The sequence below is a fragment of the Pelobates fuscus genome, chromosome 13 (genome assembly GCF_036172605.1).
Source record: "Pelobates fuscus isolate aPelFus1 chromosome 13, aPelFus1.pri, whole genome shotgun sequence".
In the NCBI taxonomy this organism is placed as follows: Eukaryota; Metazoa; Chordata; class Amphibia; order Anura; family Pelobatidae; genus Pelobates; species Pelobates fuscus.
The window spans coordinates 82,952,338-82,964,445 of record NC_086329.1 but is presented as its reverse complement, the minus strand read 5'-3'; the positions used below and the strand labels follow the sequence as shown (position 1 = coordinate 82,964,445).

The 12,108-nt window shown below is 37.9% G+C and overlaps 2 long non-coding RNA genes across 2 annotated transcripts in view; both read right to left on the bottom strand.

The window, feature by feature from the left end:
* Window positions 1-247: 247 nt before the first annotated feature.
* On the bottom strand, window positions 248-3,309 carry LOC134582978 (uncharacterized). Its single transcript, XR_010086292.1, has 3 exons — window positions 3,235-3,309; window positions 554-619; window positions 248-325 (listed from the first exon to the last, which is right to left on the bottom strand). It is a non-coding gene; the product is annotated as an uncharacterized LOC134582978 (long non-coding RNA).
* A 1,052-nt stretch (window positions 3,310-4,361) lies between these two features.
* The window catches only part of LOC134582550 (uncharacterized), a 447,686-nt gene continuing 439,939 nt past the window's right edge, over window positions 4,362-12,108 (bottom strand). Inside the window, exon 3 of the long non-coding RNA XR_010086270.1 lies at window positions 4,362-4,473. This is a non-coding gene — a long non-coding RNA (uncharacterized LOC134582550). The remainder of the gene's footprint in view (window positions 4,474-12,108) is intronic.

Genomic DNA, 12,108 nt, shown 5'->3' with positions numbered 1-12,108 from the left:
TAGACTTAAAGGATGAAAGGATCTTTATGAACTGCAAATACTGATCTCCGTTGACTTTTTTTAGTACCTGAAAATTGGAAGAAGGCAGTTTAGAAATGATCTTTAAAGTGACACTAAGAAAGTTGAACATGAGGCTAGATTACATATTTTCACCAACAGATTTGTAAACTTACCTTCTTGGATTTAGAAAGAATAAACTTTTCAACTTTTTTTGTCATTACTTCATCTGGCAGTGTCTTCAGCTTGAGGGAAAGGAAGTTGATGGCTCTCTCTCTGACAATATCTTTTCCAGTCCGAATCTGATAAATCAACTTTCGTAATGTGCCTGAGACAATAGAACAATAAAAATAGCTTAAGGATTCTAAAAGAAAGAAAAACAATTCTGCAAGATATAGTTAAGCCTTAGACACATTTTACATTTTAAGGGTTTCCATGTGACAATATTATATATAAAAATATATATACATACACACACACACACACACACACACACACACATATACATACACAAACACTTTTTTGGAATTTCAATAGATATATAGATTCTTCTTACCTTTGGCATCGATTTTTAAAATGTGCAACAAAGCATTGTTCGCCAGGTCAAGTTCAGCCAGGTTATCTAAAAGACAAAGAAAACACATGATGTGACGTAAGCATTGCATCATTGCAGGAATTCTCTCATGAAAGCTATCGGCAGTTCCTGTTTACGAACTTCTGTCTCTCTGGCCATAGTAATCGGGGCGGTGGTCAGCGCCAAATAACAACAAGTCAACCAAATGTTTCAAAAATTATTTAAATCCTTACAATGGCGAGCACCAGGGCACTTCTGGCACCATGACCATTACAGTGAGCTCAAGTGGTTATGGTAGCTGGAGTATTCATTTTAGTGATAATAATGCAGGGGATTATTATATCAGCTACTTGCAAACCAACTGCAAGAATGAGACCCAATGTGACAAATTAACAAATGGTAGTTGTAGTATGTTTTCAGTTTGGCTTTTTTGGTATAAACTTTTCAGTCCAATTCTTAGTTTAACAATTAACTCCTTAACGCCGTTACAGCGTTCTATGCCGTCCCCATTATAATAGGCTTTAAAGCCGTTGTGGCTGCATAGAACGCCGTAACGGCTTTCACCCCCAGGAGCTCGGCGGTACTCACCTCTGTCGCGATCCTCTTCGGGAGGACTGCCTGACAGCCCAGGCAAAGAGCGATCACATGACCCCCTATAGCTGGCTGTGGATCTGCCAGCAGGAGGACTGTCTGAAATGTTTGGACTGGTGGGTAGTGTAAAAGAAAAATTAATTAAACATGTTTAAAATAAATTACAAGTATATATATATATAAATATATATATATATATATATATATATATATATATATATTATATTATATATCTAATATATATATATATACACATCTTATATATATATATGTAATGTGATACGTAATGTATTTTAATATTAATATAAGTACATATATTAATCTTAAAATACACTTAGAATGATGTTACATATATAAAGATATATATATTGTATATATAATACATATATATATATATATATATATTATGTTTATATGTATACGTATAATTACAATAGTAAATAAATAAAATAAATAAAATATTTTTAAAAAATTTAAATAAATTATATATACATATGTAATCTCATTCTAACTGTATTTTGTTATTAATACATATATATTGGTAACAAAATACACTAGGAAGGACATTCTATTTATCTATCTATATATAAAATACAAATAACTGCAAATATTTATATATAGATAAATATATATAATTACATAAATAACTACATAAGTATACACGTAGAATTTAAATACATATATGTGTATATATATATATATATATATATATATATATATATATATATATAAATTCTACGTGTATACTTAAGTAATATTTTAACATAATATGTGATTTAATTAATTAAAATGTGATTGACGTGCCTGACAACCCAGGCAGCAAGTGCAGAGAATTAAATTCGCACGCGCTATATTTAACCCTGTAACTTTCCAAGACACCATAAAACCTGTGCATGGGGGGTACTGTTTTACTCAAGAGACTTTGCTGAACACAAATATTAGTGTTTCAAAATGATACATTGTATTACAACGATGATATATTTAGTAAATTTAGTAAATGACTTTTTATGCATTTTTCACGAACGGCACTTTTACTGACGATATTATTGTTGTAATATGTTTTACTGTTTTGAAACACTTGTGTTTGTGTTCAGTGAACTCTCCCAAGTATAAGAGTACCCCCTATGTACAGGTTTTATGGTGTTTTGGAAAGTTAGAGAGTCAAATATAAGGCTTGCATTTCATTTTTTTCACATTGAAATTTGCAAGATTGGTTACGTTGCATTTGAGACCATATGGTAGCCCAGGAATGAGAATTACCCCCATGATGGCATACCACTTGAAAAAGTAGACAACCCAAGGTATTGCAAATGGGGTATGTCCAGTCATTTTTAGTAGCCACTTAGTCACAAATACTGGCCAAATATTTGTTTTTTTGCTTTTTCACACAAAAACAAATATGAACGCTAACTTTGGCCAGTGTTTGTGACTAAGTGGTTACTATAAAAGACTGGACATACCCCACGTGCAATACCTTGGGTTGTCTACTTTTGCAAATGGTATGCCATCGTGGGGGTAAATCTCATCCCTGGGCTACCACACGGTCTCCAAGGCAACATAACCAACCTGGCGAATTTCAATTTGAAAAAAATGAAAAATGGAATGTGCTATATTTGACCCTTTGACTTTCCAAAACACCGGAAAAACTGTTAATGGGGGGTACTGTTGTACTTGTGAGACTTTGCTGAATCCAAATATGTGTTTATTTTTGCAGTTAAAGCCAACGGTAATATGACATTTACAGCTAAAATGTCTACAAATTTTTTTAAAAATCTTAATTTCTTACAGTTTTTTTAAATTTTATTCATAATAACTTATGTTTCAAATATGGATAGTTCATGAGAAATTAAAGCCCAGTTTCTCCTGAACAAAATTATATATAATAAGTGTGGGTGCACTTAATATGAAAGAGGTGAATTACGGTTGAACAGACATATAGCGCAAATTCCAGTTTTTGCTTACATTTTCTTTTGATCAGAACGTGTACTATTGACTCCGTCCTGAAGGGTTTAATAAGTCACTGAAAGACCCCATCGCATGATAAAAGTTTGTACACAGTTTTTGTACTGTACCTGTCTTTAACAATTTCATCAGAACATCAGCTATACAAGGCAGATTTTCCTCAGTGGCAAATAGCGTCAGTCCTCGGAGAGCTTGATGGCGAACCTGGTAAGAAAACAAAAACAACCAATCAGCATTTCTCATCTGCATCCACTGATGTTCTTCTGTACAAATTGAAATGTATGTTAAAGGGACTCTCCTGTGCCAGGAAAACAAACCGTTTTCCTGGCACTGCAGGTCCCCTCTCCCATCCCAAGTTGCTGAAGGGGTTAAAACATGCTTTCAATGCTTTCCTATGGGGATTTCAGCGACGTTGAAGGGCCTCACATTAGCGTGAGGACGTCCAGCGACGCTATAGCACACAAAATGTGTTCTATAACGTGCCCTCTAGTGGCTGTCTAGTAGAGGAGGAGTTAACCCTGAAAGGTAAATATTGCAGTTTATGAAAACTGCAATATTTACAGTTGCTGGCTTAAAGGGAATTGGGAGTTGGTACCCAGACCACTCCAATGGGCAGAAGTGGTCTGGCTGCCTGGAGTGTCCCTTTAAGAGGAGGAGAGAAATAAAAAGATCCATAAAAACATGTATTTAATCATAAAGAAGCCCGTTAACGAAATTTGGAATTGTGGGAGCTGCCTGGAGAATTTCACGTTTTACTCTTATACAGGAGAATTGTAAAATCGTTTTTCAGCAAGTCAATTCCTTGCAACTTGTAATGCATTGATCAAGCTCCATAGTAACACAATGCAGACAAAAATAGCAGAACTAAGTTTGTGATACGGAATCTGGTATTTTGGCCATTTCCATTTATGTTCCTTAAAGACAGTCAGGGTTATTCACTAAAGTGGGAATATCTGGGAATTAAAAGTAAATTCAAAATGAATCTCAAATTGAAGGCCAAAATAGCCAAAATTAACACAGAATTGACATAAAAGTATTTTCCTGTTGTGTGTGAATATTGCAAGCTGTGTGTCATTTTACCAGAATTGATCACATTATTTTTAAATATGATTGTGACAATTCTAAAATATATACTTAAATTGTTAGAAAATGAGGAAACAACTCTTAACCATGATTGGATTACTTACTGAAGTATCTATGTCATTGCACAGGTAAAGTTGAGTGCGGAATGCAGCAGCAGACAGATCAGGAAAAAGCTTGTAGAATTTGGGGATCAAGCGGGCTGCTAATTTCCTTTCCATGAATCCGCCATTGATGCCATCCAAGATTGCCAGGTAGGAACGTTTGTGCTGAGAAAGGATAAAAACATGTACTTAGAGACAAACAAGACATTTACCCACACAGCCACTCTTGATGCTGACATTGTACCCTAACACCTGTTTATGTTATGAGAGCAAAAATGTTGAAATTACAACAGTATGTATAATATACAATAACTGTGTCTAGCAGCATGGATATTCCATGGAACTGTATTTAATGTACAAGAGAAAGAGGTACAGTTTTCCCATCCTTTCCGGTCACTGGGTATATTTTTACAGTTTGTTTATATATGTGAAATTTAATGTCCTTTTCCATTTATTGCCATGTTTAACAAAATAATTAAACTGTATTATGATCCAGGGGCACACTCGTGAAGATAAAATTATAGAAGACCCAAGGTATGTTGACCGTGGAACATTTTAAAGGAAAGAGACCTTAAAGGGAGTCCTGGCCTCACCTTAGTCAGGTCCTCCTCCTTGGCGTTAGTCAGAATCCAGTTATTACGATATAGTTCACCCATTGAAGCCATTGCCGTGTCTGTCCTTCAGTCTGTAGAAACAGGTTGCAGAGTACACTGGAGCTTGTTGCAAGATTGAGCTTGTAATTATTGTGAGTGATTACTGGAAGATGACAATTTATATTCTTCCCAGGTGGGCAGTCCCATGAGACAGACCTATCCCAAACAATGGGTGGGGCTACTAGACAAAGAGACCGTGAGAGAGAAACTCAATTAGCATATGTTAATGGTAGCCTGCTAAAATTTTGCATTTATTATTGTTTTGTAGAACAATACACTAATTAACAATCCTGGAATTACCAAACTTTACTCCTCCCATTTCAGTAAATATCATGTTCTCTAGTTGTTTAAGATATTTTTGGGGGAGTCATGGTAATTGTTCCAGATTTGCTAATGATTAAAAATATATTAAATGAGAGACAGATTGCCTGTTGACGTAATTAGGGCATCATGACAGATATTAATATTACAAGGTCTGATTTCTTGGGATATATGCCTAGATTTTTAATGTAAACATTTAAAATGTTCTTCTTTTACGAAGAAGTAAGTAGAAGTATAGATCAGGGTGTTGCAGTGGATGTGATCTACTTGGAATTTGCCAAGGCATTTGATACGGTTCTCACAATAGGTTAGTCTTCAAACTAAAAGAAATTGGTCTAGATGAAAATTCTTGTTCTTGGGTAGAACATTGGCTTAAGGATAGAGTACAACGAGTTGTAAATAATGGTAAATTTTCAGGCTGGACTAAAGTGGTAAGTGGTGTCCCTCAGGGTTCTGTTTAGGGACCTCTTCTATTTAACATATTTATAAATGATCTTGAAATAGGTATTGAAAGCCATGTATCAGTGTTTGCAGATGACAAAAAACTTTGCAAAGTAATAAAATGTGAGCAGGATATTGCTTTGCTGCAGAGGGATTTGGATAGAGTGGAGGACTGGGCACTAAAATGGCAGATGAAATTTAACGTAGAGAAATGCAAAGTTATGCACTTCGGGGTTAAGAATGCACAAGCAACTTACACACTAAATGGTAGTGAATTAGGGATAACCACACACGAGAAGGATGCTTGACTCCTGTTATCTAGTCCATAAATTGCTGACATCTCACAAACATGAGATTGAATCCCCTACAAAATTGAACTTGGGGCATGGCCACGGCATTACTTCTTGCTAGTATAATCTTCTAACCAAAATAATACACAATTTGTCTCAATATATTTCTTCTATATATTAATTTAGAGTTATTTGTATAAAAAAAACAAAAAAACACCCACCAATAACCCATAAAATTCTGCTTAATCAACCTGAAAGTTTAATAGTTATGCAAATATAATTAGTAAAATCTGAAATGTTAATTAGTGCATTGTTCTATAAAACAATGACAGCTGCAGAATATTAACAGTTTATCATTAACATATGCTAAGTGAGCTTCTCTCTCTCATTATCTCTGGTGATATCTTTGTCTAACAGCCCCACCCATTGTTTGGGATTAGTTTCATGGGACTGTCCCCTTTTGGTAGAATATAAATTGTGCTATGGCAATAATGACTCATAACACCTACAAGCTCACTAGTTTAGACTCCACTGTACCCTAGACATCTTATAGCTGCTGACTGTCACGTATTCATCTGCTTATAAAAATGTGGTTAATGACATTTACTGTCCACACAGGAAAAGTTATGCCGAGCAGCAACCTAATCCACAGAAGGGTTAATGCTGAGCAGCAATTATGCAAATGAAACCTGGTAACTGAATTGGGGGTCAAAGGCCGGTTACAGCCCATCAGATCTAGAGGAGGGGTATTTAGGCCCAGTTCTCATCCTGCTCAGTGCCCTGTCGTGGTTTCCCTTGTGGTTGTCCGAGAGCGCGTTCCTGTTTATAGTTTTCTACCTGGTTTTTGACTTTGGCTTTGTTTATTGACTTCTCTATATTCTGGTATCCTGACTCCTGGCTTTCCTCATCGCTGTGTCCCTTTCTGTGTTCCCTGACCTTGGCTAGTATTTTTGACTATTCTTTATACGTTAAATCCGGCCATTCTAAGGACCGGTAATACGTTACTTATTTGTCATCCGTGCTATACAGTTCTACGTGCTGGATCAAACAGTAATCCTGACATTACAACAGGGCCATAGATCCTGTAGAACTGTGTCAGCACATAGCTGCTTGCGAGAGGAAATTAGAGGAGAATGATCACCGCATGGATCAATTCGCTCAGGCTTTCAGTACGCTTCTCGCTAGAACGGCGCATCTGCAGCCTGCAGCGTCTCCTTCTATAGCACCTCTACCCTGTGTACCTCCACCCACTGTGAATAGGCCTCCTAGCATCTCCTTATCGCCATCCCTACAGTTTGATGGCAATATCCAGGAATGCAGGGGTTTTCTTAATCAGGTGGAGTACCATTTTGAGGCCTCACCAGGGTCGTTCCCCACGGACAGAGCAAACATTGGTTATCTAATGAATCAATTAAAGGGCAAGGCCCTTGCCTGGGCTAATCCGTTGTGGTAGAGTAATCAGAGCATTGCTCATAATTACCAGGAGTTCCTTGCCGAATTTAAGCTCACGTTTGAGCCATTGGGTAGAGAGGATGACGCCTCCACTGCCCTAATGCACATCAGACAAGGTAACCGGTCTATCTCGGATTATGCTATTGAATTCCGTACCTTAGCTTCTGAGGTAGACTGGACTAACAATGGGTTAATCTCAGCATTCAAAAAGGGTCTCTCAGAGACTATACTAGATGAGATAGCCGCTAAAGAATTACCTAAGAGTCTTAACGAATTTATTACGTTTGTCATGCATATTGATAATAGGTTAAGACTCAGAGAAGTCACCAGAAGCAAGACCAGACGTACGGCTACGTCCCTAGCACCTCAATTCTCTAAACCTGTTTTGTCTAACCTCCCTGTACAGTCCGAATCCGAACCTATGCAGTTGGGGGTCACTAGATTGTCGGAGGCCAAAAAACAGTATAGGAGAAGGGAGGGGTTATGCCTATATTGTGGTAGAAAGGGACATATGATAACTAATTGCCCAGTGCGTCCGGAAAACGTCCGCACCTAAGAACCTTAAGGGGACAGATCTTAGGTGTGACAGATCCTCTAACAAAAACAAAAGTAGATTCCTCCTTGAGGTATCTATTTCCCTTGACAACAAGACGTTTTCTTGCAGTGCCCTAATGGACTCAGGTGCTGCTGGAAATTTTATTGATGTCCAGTTTATTAGGGGTAATGAGACCTACGCCGCTAGCTGTAGAGGCTATTGATTGTAGACCACTCACACAACCGCTTATAACCCACGAAACTGTCCCTATTACGATCGCTATTGGGGCCTCCCATAGGGAGGAGATGACGTTTCAGGTTATTACTTCTCCATCATGTCCTATCATATTAGGGTTTCCGTGGCTGAGTAAGCACAATCCCTATATTGACTGGGCTAATGGGGAGATATTAGAATGGGGTAAAGAGTGTATGGGGAGATGTATAAAACCAGTACTAAAGAGATTGGGTACTATTGACCTTCCCACTACCACTCCCCAAACTCCTGGAGTTCCCATACAATACCGAAAACTTCAGGAGGTGTTTTACAAGGCTCAATCTGATGTATTGCCTCCCCACAGAGCATATGACTGTGCCATTAACCTGTTTCTAGGCGCTATGCCACCTAAGGGGGCAGTTTATGCCTTATCTCCCCAGGAGAGTAAAATAATGGAGGAATACATCAAAGAATCCTTGAGCAAAGGGCATATAAGAAAGTCATCCTCACCAGCTGGTGCAGGACTCTTTTTTGTTGAGAAAAAGGGTGGTGAGTTATGCCCTTGCATAGACTACAGGGCACTTAATAAAATCACTGTAAAAAATGCTTACCCTATCCTACTCATTTCCGAATTGTTCGATAGACTTCAGGGAGCTAAAGTATTTACTAAGCTTGACCTTAGGAGCGCTTACAATTTGGTTAGAATTAAAGAGAATCATGAGTGGAAGACGGCATTTAATACCCGTAGTGGACACTATGAATATCTGGTAATGCCATTTGGGTTATGCAACGCCCCGGCCGTATTCCAAGACTGTATAAATTATGTACTCAGGGAATTCATTTACTCATTTGTCTTGGTTTATTTGTACGATATTTTGGTGTATTCCCCTGATCTTCAAACTCACCACTCCCATGTGAAACAGGTTCTGCAGACGTTGTTGAAAAATAAACTTTATTGTAAATTAGAAAAGTGCATATTTGACCAGCCTGAAGTCCACTTTTTGGGTTACAACATCTCTGCATCGGGATTTCAAATGGATCCTAAAAAACTAGAGGCTGTACTACACTGGCCATTACCCTCTGGTTTAAAAGCCATTCAAAGGTTTATTGGTTTTTCCAACTATTACAGAAGATTCATCAAGGGATTTTCTTCTGTAATAGCCCCCATCATTAATATGACTCGCAAAGGGGTTAGTAGCACGGTATGGTCCAAAGAGGCTGTGAATGCTTTTGAGACTCTTAAACAAAGATTTGCCTCTGCGGACATACTAAAATATCCAGACACCAGTAAACCTTTTATATTGGAGGTTGATGCATCCGAGACAGGGGTAGGGGCTGTTCTCTCTCAGAGAGAAAGCCAGGGAACACCATTGCATCCTTGTGGCTACTTCTCCAGAAAGAGGTCTCCTGCTGAGCGCAACTACGATATTGGCAATAGAGAACTGTTGGCCATTATTCTTGCTCTCAAGGAGTGGCGACATCCTTTGGAGGGTTCCAAGGACCCCCTGTTGATCATAACCGACCACAAAAATCTGGCATATATAGGGGATGCCAAACGTTTGTCTTCCAGACAGGCTAGATGGTCACTGTTCCTTTCACGTTTTAACTTCCTCATTACTTATAGACCTGGTTCTAAAAATACCAAGGCTGATGCCTTGTCCAGGCCATTTGATAATGAGTCAGCTCCGGAACAGGTGACATCTCCTATTATTCCACCAGAGTGTATTATTGCTACTACTGTCCTCTCACTGTCTTTTCCACTGATTGGCACCATACTGGAGGCCCAGCCTCAGGTGCCCAGTGGTAAACCGTGTGATAAACTGTTCGTTCCCATATGTGAAAGGGTTAATATCATGAAAGTGTTCCATGACAATATAACTGCTGGACACCCGGGCATCAATAAGTCCACTGCCGCGATCACTAGATCATTTTGGTGGGATTCACTCAGGAAATATGTAAACATCACAGAGCTGGGAGGAAGTGGCTGCACGTCATCCCTCCCAGCTAACACACAGACTGCGCGGGAGGAAGAAAATGGAGGGTGTCAGAGTGGGAACTCTGACTCCCATCAACCTGGGCCACCACTGGACCCCAGGGAAAGTCACCCTCCTGCACCTTAAAGGTAGGAAACAGGAGGGTGACTTAAATATAATGTGTGTGTTTGTTTGTGTATGTGTCTTTGTATGTATGTCTTGTGTGTGTGTCTGTCTGTATCTATGTATGTGTGTCTGATGTATGTGTCTTTGTATGTGTGTGTCTGTCTGCATATATGTGTGTATGTATGTGTGTCTTGTCTTTGTATGTATGTGTTGTGTGTGTATGTGTCTTTGTATGTATGTGTGTCGTATGCATGTGTGTCTTGTGTATGTATGTCTTATGTGTGTGTCTTTGTATGTGTGTGTCTGTATGCATGTCTGTGTGTGTCTATATGTATGTGTGCCTGTGTGTGTGTGTGTGTGTGTGTGTCTGTCTGTCTGTATGTGTGCCTGTCTGTTATAGTGAGCTATAGTAAGTAATAGTAAGTGGGATACCTAGCTCAGCCTTCCTATTGGGCATTGCTAAGGAAGGTTTAGAAAAAAAAAAGGGGGGGGGGAAGGTGGGGAGGGGAATTGAGGAGGCAGAGGAGGGGAGCTGACGCACAGATGAGAAATCATATTGCACAAAGTCGTCTGAATATCACCGAAAGAGGAGACCTTCGTTTGTTCCTTACGAAAATCAAACCAGATATCAAATATTTAATAATATAATATAATAATAGTAAACAGTTGAGAATTACCCACTATTTTAATTCTCAGATCCCAAAGATCGTATCGTGTAAGTGAAATGTATATCATATAATTAAAATCACAAATTGTTTATAAAAATAGATACATTTTTATTTTTAACAATTTAAATAATAATAATAATAATGAGTTACATGCATGACAATAATCAATGAATATTCAGTATAATATGAATATGAATATGCAATACAATATGGTAATATAAACTTCCTAATGGTTAACGCAGTTTAGAATCTACACATTAGCCTTCAAGACAAGATTTACGACTTTCTTCACAGAGAAGGAATGTGAAAGTTTCACAGAGAGGACAGAATTCCTTAGAGCTGCAGCGTAAAGTCATAAAAGCTTTAGCTGACAGAATAACCCTTTCAATGCTGGCTAGACCTCTTCTAGGGATTTAAGATCTATTCTTATGTAATTTTAATTAAAATAACATTTATACCAGTCATTAGTCATTTCCTGGATCCATCCAATGAGAAGAAATCTATATGTTCTATAAGCTGATATTTTATCAATTTGTCTACCAGATATTTAATCTTATTTTATAGCAAATCAATACAGCTGGATAAATGTCACGATATGCTAACATGTGATATGTCACAGAAATACACACTTATCCCAATTCCATCTGCAGTATGAAATGGTTATAAATATATATACTTCTTAGTTAACTAAGATTTCTAAATATCGAAATCTTATCGTGATTTATCCGGTCATATATCATGCTATTAGAACATTTTAATTAATTTAAATTAATTAAATGAAGCCAGTATATTTACCAGTTAATAGATATTTTCACCAGATGTTCTCAGGTAGCTAAGTTTCCAGGAATGTTTCTCTGTCTTTTCTTTCTTAGCCTGCTTCCGACTCTTTTGCCCCTGACTGCTTTCTCCCTCCTGATTTTCCTGATTACCCTCTCTTCCCTTTGTCTTAACTTTTAAAGGGACAGATTCTCTGTTCGTCACTGGCTAATAAACCAATCACAACACTAGGGGTGGGGTTCCTTCTAAACAATAAATTTAGTATTTGGACTGTAGATGGCAGTCTCATCCCACTAAACATACCTATCCAGGAAAGAGTTAACTTTTCCTGGTGGCTATTTTGACGTCATT